The 11,646-nt window shown below is 36.4% G+C and overlaps 1 long non-coding RNA gene and 1 pseudogene across 1 annotated transcript; one reads left to right on the top strand and one right to left on the bottom strand.

Moving 5' to 3' along the window:
* The first annotated feature begins 2,147 nt into the window (after positions 1-2,147).
* LOC146472094 (uncharacterized) lies at positions 2,148-5,777 on the top strand. The gene is made up of 3 exons (XR_014866767.1): positions 2,148-2,234; positions 3,557-3,618; positions 5,517-5,777. It is a non-coding gene; the product is annotated as an uncharacterized LOC146472094 (long non-coding RNA).
* A 2,468-nt stretch (positions 5,778-8,245) lies between these two features.
* Positions 8,246-10,665, bottom strand: LOC146472093 (uncharacterized; annotated as a pseudogene).
* Positions 10,666-11,646: the final 981 nt, after the last annotated feature.

Below are 11,646 nucleotides of genomic sequence, written 5' to 3'. Positions count from 1 at the left end.
TTGAGATATTTTCCGTGAATGCCAGCGCCGAAAAATTGGAAGGATATTCCGAATTTCCGGAAGAGGGTAATTCGATTGGACAAAATTGCCTGGGGAGGCCCATGTGTACTTATTTTACGGCCTTTTCGGGTGGAATAATTTACCCTTTGATACGAGCTCCAACCTCCTTTTGTCGAAGCTTAAGTGGGACAAGCTGTCCCTTCGCCGTAAAAAATAGAAAGCTCTAATTATGTACAAAACAATTAACAAACTTATCCGGAATACCTTCAATGTTTTTTCACTCGACGCTACGCTGCTGATTATAACTTGAGAAGCTGAAGAGAAACTCTCTTTGCCCAAACCAAATGCCAATTACCTGAAACGAAGCTTTTGCTATATCGGAACTCGTCTGTGGAATAACTTGCCCCAAGACTTAAAAAAAACTAGCTTTGGGTCCACTATAAACAAAGCATTTATTTATTTTTTATTTTATTTTTTATTGGGCACTTCTCAAGAGGGTTTCTGACATATCGGATTCCCACACGGAAATCAGGTAGAACAGTTGTAATGAGTTTTTAGTTTTAACTTTTAGGTCAACTGATGATTCTCCGCGGTCACTGCTCCGCGGTTAAATAAAGTTTTACAATACAATACAAGAAAAGCGCTGGTCATGTTCTGAATAATTCTACTAAATTCCAGGTAAAACACTTGCAGTTCAAGTCCACTACTCGATAACATGGTCTTGATATCGAAATACTAAAGTATGTACTTCATAGTTTGTGTTTTGGTGAGATAAATGCGGTGTTGACTAGCGCGTGAATTTTACAAACATAAAGGACCATGAAGGGTGTACTGAACGCTAATGATAAACTTTGTACGGTCACACGTTGTTTTTTGATAAAAATTGCCGGCAATTCAAAATAACGTGGAAACATAGACCTTAGTGGATGACAAAAGTTGAGAAAAAAATGAATTTGTTGTGTCCACATCAGTGGCGCCGGCGTCGATAAGTCAAAGGTACATTGAGAATACTTGCTTGCAATCGGCGAACGTGATGAAAACAATATTGGAGACAGATTACACTCTGTTTTTTATATAAGAACCTCTAATTTTGGAGCTGAGGCTGAACGTTCTTACATTTAATTGCGATTTGAGGCTGAAAACGTTCTTAAGATGTTCTTAAATAACATGGTATACACTACATGTATTTCAGTAAATCAATGAGGACGTGACCAGGAAACCTTTCAAAGCGCATTGTCTGCTGAGATATGGTATCAAGAACTGCTGATTATGGCAAACCAAGATGTGTGTCACCATTGTTAATGTTATACAAAACATGCCCTTAAGTATTTTGGTTAATTTCCATTTGTTACCTTGATTTTATATACAGATTAGCAAAATAAAAACGTTCTTAATCGACTCTCAGCCTGAGGAATGTTCTAAATACGTTCTTAAAATTTTGGTTAATCTCAGCCTCGACGTTCTTATAAAAAAGGTTCCGTATAGAAAAAAACAGAGTGTATGTGATTGCAGTTCGTTGTTTAGAGTATTCAGGTTCTTAGTAAGATCATTACTACTGGAATATTATAACGAACCATCGTATTCTGTGAGACACTCGTCTGCCTGTTCCCAGTGTAATCTCTGACGATTGCTCACTTTATATCATAAAAAGAGTAATTCTCAGCGATGCAATGTCGAACCAACCTAAAAATTCCACCTGGAATTTACGTAGTACTTCTCTTTTTCACTATTTTTCACCGCTATCGATGACAGCAATTAACCTTTAAAAAGATTTCGATGTGGAGAATACTTGTAGTGAAAGACAAACAGGACTTTGTGGCAGAACAAAGTAGTCTAAACACCAAACTGCTTGTCTGTTAGACTTTCTAAAAGTCCTTTCCTTCGTCTGTTCTTGGTAAGTGAGCAAGTCCAAGTGTTTTTCACGGTGATTGCTCACAACCCAGCTGGGATAAAAATTGTGCTTCCGAAAATGAACCTTGTAACCTCCAAAACTTCAACATAGGTCATACACGCTTTGCTTGCCTATGTCAATGGCCATTATGCCTTGCAGTATTGTGCCCCTCCTCAGTTGGGGCTCAATTAGACTCTGGTACCCAGTGTTGACCACGTGATGTTCCCATGGGTCGACGCGCGCCGTGGTGGCCATCTTGTTGGCTGCAAAGCTGATGGGTTCCATTTAGCGGGAATTTTGAAGTGGTTTGGTGATTTTTGTGGGGCTGCAAGTTCGTGATAAGGTATGTACGAGTGGTTTTTACAGATATATTTGTATGTTATGTTTTTCTCAAGGTATAAAGTCAGAGTGGGATTAGAAAAGAGTTTTATGGAAGAATTCGAGCCGAGTGGAATGGCGCGAAAATCGCTCTTTCATTGATTTAGAATGACTCAAAACTGCACGAAAACGCATTTTAACCCAACGTTAGGATAGGCAACAACAACATATAGTGTTTTATTTACTTTATTCAGTAATAAGACTTGTATTTGTTCCTCAAATTGCGCTGCCAGTCTTACAAATTCCAAACTCCTCACCCCCCAACAACCTGGTTCCCAGGAACCTCTTTCTTCCTCTCTCGAAAATGGACCCTGCGTGACTGTGACACCTGAAATCTGGGTGCTTGACAAAATTGTTGTTGGGAAGGAGTAGCCCAGGCAAGGAAATAGGAGATCGCATGACACAAAGAAAGCTTATAATTTTTTTAAATCGTATTTATTTGTAATTTTTTCCTTTGCCTCGTATAATCTCCCATGTCCTTACTAGGGCCAATGATCAGTGCAAAATTCAGGGGTTCACTTTTATGATAACTTTTTAGCACTTTAACATATACTGCAGAATAAATTCTCTGATCCATCATTTATTGTAAAGAGGCCTGTCTTACACTTCACAGAGCCAAGTTTATGGGACAGGGACATTTTCAGGTTCTGTAAGGGGGCTCACCCTATACAGCTACCTGGAGGCCCCTGATTCTGTGTTCAAGATGTCTTGTAACTCTTAAGATTGCTGAAGTCCAACATGGGAGCAAAATTCTCAAGTTTTGAAAATTATTATTGTTAAACAAAATAATTGCAGGTCTGAAATGCAGTAAAAGTTTTAACAGGCATGCAGCAAACTCCCACCCAAAATTTAGAAAAGCACTCCCCCAGAAATGTTTTCGTAGAGAAGCCACTTCAATGAATCTAAAAATTCCAATCCTGTTAACGAAGCTCCACTTTCACGTATGTCAATATCCAAAAGGTAACAATGTTGTTTCTGTCTGCTGTATTGTCATAGAGATCATACTTGAAAAATCCCCTTTATGATTATGTGCATCAACAACTACAAGGAGATTTTTGCCTTTTAAGAGTCCTGCTGTCACTGTGCATACAAAAGATGAGATATTGACAGGGGAAATTGCAGCTTGTGGTTTGCCTGCTCTGTCATCGTCACTGACAGTGAAGCATTTTTCTTGCTTCACCCAGACTAAAAGTCTGGAACGGACTACAGAGCTGGCAAAGTACAGTAATGCTGATATTTTTGAAAATGGTAGTCATGCTTGAAATGTTTTTGTTTTTATAATCACAGAAAATGCCAGACGAGAAAAAGGTAAAAAATAAACTTCAACTCCAAACACCCAAGCCAAAGAGGTCAGTATAGACAACTGTTTGACATGCATAGTTTATTATTTAAGGTTACCCGGGACCTTCAGAGGTGTCTCGCGTTTAAGCGATGTAGCGCGTCCAGTTTAAACTATAGATACCTAAACCCCTACATCAAATTAAAGCTTATAGAGCTGACTATCAAACCATACCAAGAATTTTGAAATAAAATAAATTGTCGAATTTTTCACGACCTCTAATTGCCAGCGTCCGAATCACCTTTTTATAGCTACAAGTCAAAGTGAATTTTGTTTTTTGCTAATTTAATTTGCTCCTCAGTTTCCGGACCCAAAGCGCTAAAATAAAGTGTCTGCGTTTTGCCATATTCAATTGCAGTGAAAAGTTATAGAGCATTTTCGAAATAGGATGAAAAAAATGTGGAGTAATCGTACAAAAATCGATCTTGGAGAAAAAATATTTCGAAAGAAAAAATGCGCAGACACGTTTTTGTTGTTTATATGTTAAACTAGTTACTGTCCAAATTTGAAGGCAAACGAACAAATTCCTTTTGAGTTTTAGCTCTTTGAAGTGGCTCCTCCAAGTGAAAAATATTTATTTGAGAAAACAGCGCTAAAAATTCGGCAATTCATTTTATTTCAAAATTCTTGGTTTAGTTGGATAGCCAGCTGTATAAGCTTTAATTTGATATAAGGGTTCAGGTATCTACAGTTTAAACCGGACGAGCTACATCGCTTGGACGCGAGACACCTCTGAAGACACCTCTGAAGGTACCGGGTAACCTTAAACGGGGCAATCTATAGCCTATTTAAAAATTAAAGGGAGGGAACCATTAGGATTTACATTTTTGGTAGAAAAATGATTGTGCACTCGGTTCATGCAGCGTTACTTTCTATTCCCGTTAAAACTGCTCTTTTCTCCATTTACCGTATTTACGGTACCCAGCAGTTTTCAAGAACGATTTCTATTCTTAGCGCAGATTTGAGGCTAAACAAATTTTTAGCAAGAGAATATTAAAATTTTGGGAAAAGTTAGTTTTCAACACAAAATGAAGTAAAGCGCAGTTTTCAACAGCGGGTTGTATTCTTTATGCAGATTTGACGCAAATCGAATATTTTTGGAAAATGTGTTTTTCAATTTGGCAAAAGCCAGTTTTCAACACAAAATAAAGTAAAGTGCAGTTTTCAAGTGCGAGTTGTATTCTTTGCAAAGATTTGACCTAAAGCTCATTTTTTGGCAAGAGATGCTTAAAAATTGGCAAAAGCTTGTTTTAACACAAAATAAAGTAAAGCGCAGTTTTCAAGAGCAAGTTGTATTTTTTTATGCAAATTTGAAGGAAAACGAATTTTTTGGCAAGAGATGCTTAAAATTTGGCAAAAGCCAGGTTCCGAAACAAAATGGAGTAAAATGCACTTTTTTAAGAGCGAGATGTATTTTTTGCGCAGCTGTGATGCAAAACGAATTTTTTCGGCAGAAAATGGTTAAAATTGGGCAAAAGCCCGGGTAACCTTAAACAGGGCAATCTATAGCCTATTTAAAAATTAAAGGGAGGGAACCATTAGGATTTACATTCTTGGTAGAAAAATGATTGTGCACTCGGTTCATGCAGCGTTATTTTCTATTAATTTACTCCACTTGAATGTTGTATACACTTAACATTCGATGCTGTAGACTAACTTTTTTGGTTGGCCAAAAAATCAATATCCATTGGACAAGAATGCAAATTTCAATCCACAGGCGGTTGATCTATACATGTGTATAAATGCAAGTGATTCAGAGGATGAGGATAGTGATGATAAGGGTTGATGTCGATACTTCTTGATCTCCCTCTATAAATAGTCGATAATTCAGCACAGTATGCACTTTGCTCATTTGCCAAAATTCCATGCTTAACCTTGGGGCATTATTTTATTTTGTTTTGGTTTTAGCCTTGCACCAACCAGATATCAACTGAAGGAATTAAAAGAGAAAGAATTTGGCAGGAAAAACCAAGACATAAGGTAATTAAAGAAATGACTATGAGGAAATGGGAAATGCAACAGAATGTAGTTAATTCAAACTTTGAGGGTAAACCCACTCAAAGATTTGTGAATGTTTTGACCAAGCGACACCTGGAAGTTTTGGGTGGGTTACCTATTGCGAGGAGACAAAAATGGACATTTCTAGAAGCAGAAGTCATGCTACTGTGTGGTGGCTGCTTAATATAGCACAATTCTCATTGGATATAAAGGACTGATAGAAGTGGATAACATTAATGGTGCTCATTAGCTTGAGAAAAGATTATCTCTGATTGGCACTAATGACTAATTTAGACTGGATAATGAGTAACAGCTTTTAGTGCCAATTATAGTGAAAAAGTATCGATTATGAATAATGTTAACTTAAAATCATGTTTAAAATAGCTTTTATATGAATGGTTTGTACATTCTTCTCGAAACTGTAGACCTTGTACAGTATAATTAGTATACAGTATGTACCCACAGGAAAGTACTGCTCAGTAGCTTTCATTTGAATGGTCAGACTTTAGGATTTCACCCACAGACTCAACACAACATCAATATAATTTTATTGCATGGCTCTAGGTTAACTTTCAGTATGTTCACAGTATATTGGCGTAAGTATTTTTTCGTGGTTTATGACTATGCAGGAAAAGCAGATTTTAGCAAGGGCTATTGGAATCCAAAAAGAAAATTGGGGGTTAAACCACCCATTTTTCAGAGATAATTAATCAACAATAATCCAAAAAAGCAGTAAAATACAAAGCACTGTATGGCATTTTTTCCATATTGAAGCCTTTGTATCTCTGAAAAATGCGTGGTTCCCCTTAATTTTCTTTTTGAATACCAAGAGCACTTGCTAAGTTCTACTTTCTCTGCATAGTTTTAAACTGCGCAAAAATATCCCTGTATTAGTAGCCACCACCCATAGGAAACCCAAGTATCTCAAGATGCGCAGAACGTATGTGTAGTAACAAAAGTAGGCACTGTCCTTAAGCTGATTTTTACATTGTATCTTTTGTCAGGTAAATAATCTCAGGTGTGGAGATGTCGTCCACCTTTGCCATCGCCGATTAATAAGGTGAGTTCAAACAGATAATCACACTTTTTTATATTTCTTTTTTATGCTTACTCTTATCCATTGAATTCAGCTGTCCTGATGCTGATCGTGCAATGCACAGCTTATTTGTGTTGTTTATTTTTTAAGAGAAATGACAGATCATGAAATGTGTTGGTGAGATGGTCATAATTGTCTCCACTTGAAGCAGCAATGTGACCAGGGAATTGTTTTACCCCTTAGGCCAAAAACCAGAGTTCGTAGTAACAGGATGAAAATTAGGCCAAAAACTAGAGTCTGTAGTAATAAGAATCTTGAAAATTAGGTCAGAAACAGTTGTATAGTATTAGGATGAAAATTAGTCAGAAAATCAGAGTTGTAGCATTAATAATAATAATAATTTATTATTTATATAGTGTGCGAATCATAAACAGATGCTCTCGCGCGCTTTACAATAAAGATATCCTAAATAAATATAATTTAAAATTACAATGGCAAGGTCAATGGCTAAAATACAATTCTCAATAAAGGTCAAAGGCTTGACGAAATAAATGAGTTTTAGGATGAAAATAAGGCCAAAAACCAAATTGTATAATATTAGGATGAAAGTTACGCCAAAAACTAGAGTGTATAGTACTTATTTGGAGGAAAATTAGGCGAAAAGGAGAATGTATAGTATTAGGATCAAAATAAGAGTGTAAATTAGTATAAGGATAAATATGAGTCCATAATCAGAGTTTATAGTATTAGGATAGGAATGAGGCCAAAAACCAAAGTGTACAGTATTAGGATGAAAATTAGGCAAAAAACTAGACTAAGTATAAATAGCATTAGGATGAAAGTTAGGCCTAAAATCAGGGTGTATAGGATAAAAATTAGTCCAAAAACTGTAGTGTTAGTATTAAGATTGAAATATTAGGATGAAAATTAAGCAGAAAACCAGATATATAGCATTGGGATGACATAATATTAGTTTTCTTCATATTAACTTGATAGTCTGTTAGATTTCATCCAAGCATCGATTTTTGCAATAATTTCTTCGTTTAAAATAGAAAATAACTGGGTAGTGTTAGAGTGAGAATAGATGGGCTTAGTGTTTACTTGGGAAAATGAAGCATGATTCTTACAGATCAGTAACATTGCTGACACATTTGAAAGGATTCTTCTATTATTGCATGTTCTTTTGATGCCACACTGTCCAGGAATAAAAGAATGTCACAAAACGCAAGTGACATGTTTTTTTCTCTTTGCTGTTGATTAATGTCAGAAATGTTGCCAATTAGTTATCATATTAATACACTGTATTTCATCAAACATGAATATGACAGTACTGCCAACCAGAATTTACGGCAGCTTGACATGACAAGTTTTGTATATTAATTGATAAGCATTGCAGTTCTAAGTCCAGGAAAATGTCTGCAACCCAGGTCACAATTGATTAATTTTAATTTTACTTGTGGTACCCCTGTCAGACTGCATGGTACAGAATAATAAAATAATTAAAAAAGTTAGAAATAAGAACATTCAGTCAATTCAGAATTGACAATTTTTACAAGCTAGTAAGCTTATTTTTTATAAATTACTTGTTTTGCTTTTCAGGAACGATCCTTTGTTGTATGCATGTACTCGATGCATGGAGCAAAGCTTCCAAAGCCATTGGAAACACTGTAGAAAAGACGTTTGGCAGGTGATTAGTTAAAGAGACTCTTTTGCTTAAGAGAGTTGAGATGGAAAAGAGATGAAAAAGAGATGGAAGGGTTAAAGTAAAGTTAAAGTATTTTAATTTTTAGTAAAGTGTACTAGGTATGTCCAGTTCGAAATGCGTGCAACCAAACAGTGCACACAACAATGAATATGGCAAAAGGTCAAGGGTTTCGATGAAACGTTAAGACCTAACAAAGTTAATAGAGTGGACAGAAGTTGAGGTCTGTTTGACAAAATGGTGCATTTGACTAATAACATTGTTGCCAAAAATAGAATGTATTCTGTTAGATCGTCCCAAATGATGTAAATAGAGAGAAAGAATTGATTAGAAGAGTTTTGTGAAAGATGCAAATTCAACCAAAGTGGATAATAATTGGCAAATTTGATTATTTTTTAGCTCAAGGTGGATTTCATGCAAATAAATTAAGTATGGAGATGACAAGAGCGATAAATTTGAGAAACATAAGTGAGTAAATTATGATCATTTGGGTAAGTGTAGTCCTGAGCAGGGCTGTTTGGGGAGACGTTGACTGATGTTACGACAACCTGAGCAGACATCATTATCAGAGTTCAGTGAATAACAACCACTGACAACCAATAATTATTATTGGCTGTCAGTAATCACAAATCAAGCTGCTTTACTAACTTAGAATAAACACCCCTGAACCATTACTACCAGCCACCTGCCCTTTACAGTGCGACTTCTGTCACCGGGGTCACTTAAGCAAAGATGACCAATCACATCACAGGACACGAACAATGAAGTCCAGTTAAAGTCGATCAAACCAATCAGTGCTTACAACCAAAGCAAGCAAAAATTACAATGTTTTCACAAAGAAAGGTAAATCAGAGGATTCTTTACCGAACATTTTTTTTTTCAGCTGATGAGAAATTACATGTAATATTTAGATTTGGCTCAGAGAATCACGTATTTAAAGACAAGTAGAAGGTAATCGTAAAGAAATCAAAATTCAGTCCATGATCTTGCAAATGGCAGCGCGTCGGAATATCTCAATAAACTGACTGTTGACAAACTTCGACAAATGATATTTCAAAATAATGCATGAAAGTTTAAGGGAAAAAAAAGTTTTTCTTTGAGGTCTGATTTTCTGGGCTTAGTAGCTGACTCTCCTATTTGCTCTATGCCCTGACCAGGACCTGGCCTTGTCAATAATATCAAAAACTCAGAACCTTATTGATCTTTTGATATTCTGTTTGATATTCTGTTTGGTATTCTGCAATCCCTCACCTTAGTGAAAGTTTGATGCCTATATATATTAAGCTTTGTCTAGATGTCTGGTAGCCGGACAGGAAATAGCATTCGCACTAACGTTAAAATGAGCACTTAAGGTGGTAAATTACCTCACTTACGGGGTCCAATTACGCGGGAAAATGCTGCCGTATATATGCTTATAAAAAACATCTGCAAAGACAAAAACTGCAGAACTATTCAGCTGAACTATTACAGGCTATGATTTTCGGTATTGAGGACAATCCTCTTAAATAGGAAAGCCAAAACGAAAGGATGAAATAATGCGACCTCGAAGGCTGATGAGTTTTTTCACTTAAATGTTTGTTTTGCTTGAACTGTTACGACGAGCAAGTCTTGTTCGACATAGCTTTCTCCTTGTTTTTTCTCAAGAAACCTTTCAAATTTTGAATCTCCCTCGTCACTTTGCACTTTTTTACTTTTCTGATTGGTTTCAGATGAGTCGCTGCTTTCGCTAAACGTGGCAGTACTTTTGATTTGCATCTTTGAAGGCTCCATGCTAATTCGCATTGACCGATGATTGTATCCAGATAATCGTAATAGGGGAAACCTTGTTTAATCTTCTTGAAGCCCTCCTCGTCTGTCTTTTGAGCTCGTAGCTTTAAGTTTTTAAACTCGTGTTCAAGATTTTGAATCCTTTTCTTGAGTTGAGGTAAGGTTCTAATGCTTTCAATGAACTGCTCTTTATATTTGTTGTAAATTTCACTCCAGATTCTCCCATGCTCTTTAGTTGATACCTTCTTTAACTGTTCTTAATTTGGTCCGCATGCTTGTAGAAGGTCTTCTGTTTCTTCTCTGTTCCAGTCTGAATGTTTGTGGTTGTTTCAAATTTTTTGAGTACTTTTAGTGGCTTTCTGTATCTTCTGACTTGACATGACCACTTATGTTAGTACCGTTGGACACGAAAAACTGACTTGAATGGGTCTAGAAGAATAAACTGCATTCGGAAAATCACTACCACTGGGTTGAAAAGAAGACGTAGCTGTTAGTGGAACATATCTCATTTTGTTTCCAGTACTTAGTCTCGCATCAATGTCATGTCTGTCAAATTAATCATTAAATTTCATACCAGCTCAAAACAGTGAAATGATACAATAAAAACCTACGTATCTTTGGCAAAGGATATAAAACAGGACTTACATTAAATTGTAGTCAAGTAGATTATCTTTGTGCGCCAAATTATGTCTAAAAAAGTCATACTTGCAAAAAAAAAATTTGATGAGGCCACCGTGACATGAATATCCTTGCTTCCTCACCTGCAAGAGTGAATTTTGCGGCTCCAGATTATTGACACTTCAATAATTAGCTTCCGACACTTTGATTGGATAAGTGCACTTTCAAGGAAGGTTCCAACCTTACTTGAGTGTGCACTTCGGCACTTTGATGTTTGAGGTTTCCGTGGCGACAAAGTACAATCAGTCAAGTGAACAAGACTTGTTCACACACAAGTTTGTCTCAAGTTCACTTCAAACACACTTCAAGTGCAAATGAAATGTCTGGTGTGAACCCACCCACTGAGATATTGTGACATGCCGCCGTTTGCAAGATAATCAACTGAATTTCGATTTCTTTACTATTACCTTCTACTTGTCTTTACGTGATTCTCTGAGCTAAATCTAAACATTAATTTCCCATCAATTGAAAAAAAAAACGTTCGGTAAAGAATCCTCTGATTTAGCTTGTTGTGAAAACTTTGTATCTTTGCTTGCTTTGGTTAAAGTGCTGATTGGTTCATCCAACTTTAGTGGGAGTGTCCTGTGATGTGATTTGTCAACTTTGTTTAAGTGACCCCGGTTACAGTAGTCTCACTGTAAAAGGGTCTTTTGAACAACATCAACAAAACAGGCAGACAATCGAAAAAGGGACTAACTTCACTAACAATAGACTGATGGTCATTTTACCAAAATGTGGATCAAAACACACCATCATGTGTTATAGTCTTCACAGCTAGTACAACCATGGCTTAACTGACAGATTCATGAACAATAACATTTGTTACTTCATTGACCAATCTGGTCAATAACCAGATA

Source organism: Pavona decussata, unplaced genomic scaffold (assembly GCF_977016875.1).
Source record: "Pavona decussata unplaced genomic scaffold, jaPavDecu1.1 SCAFFOLD_102, whole genome shotgun sequence".
Classification (NCBI taxonomy): Eukaryota; Metazoa; Cnidaria; class Anthozoa; order Scleractinia; family Agariciidae; genus Pavona; species Pavona decussata.
This window is presented reverse-complemented; position numbering and strand designations above follow the sequence as displayed.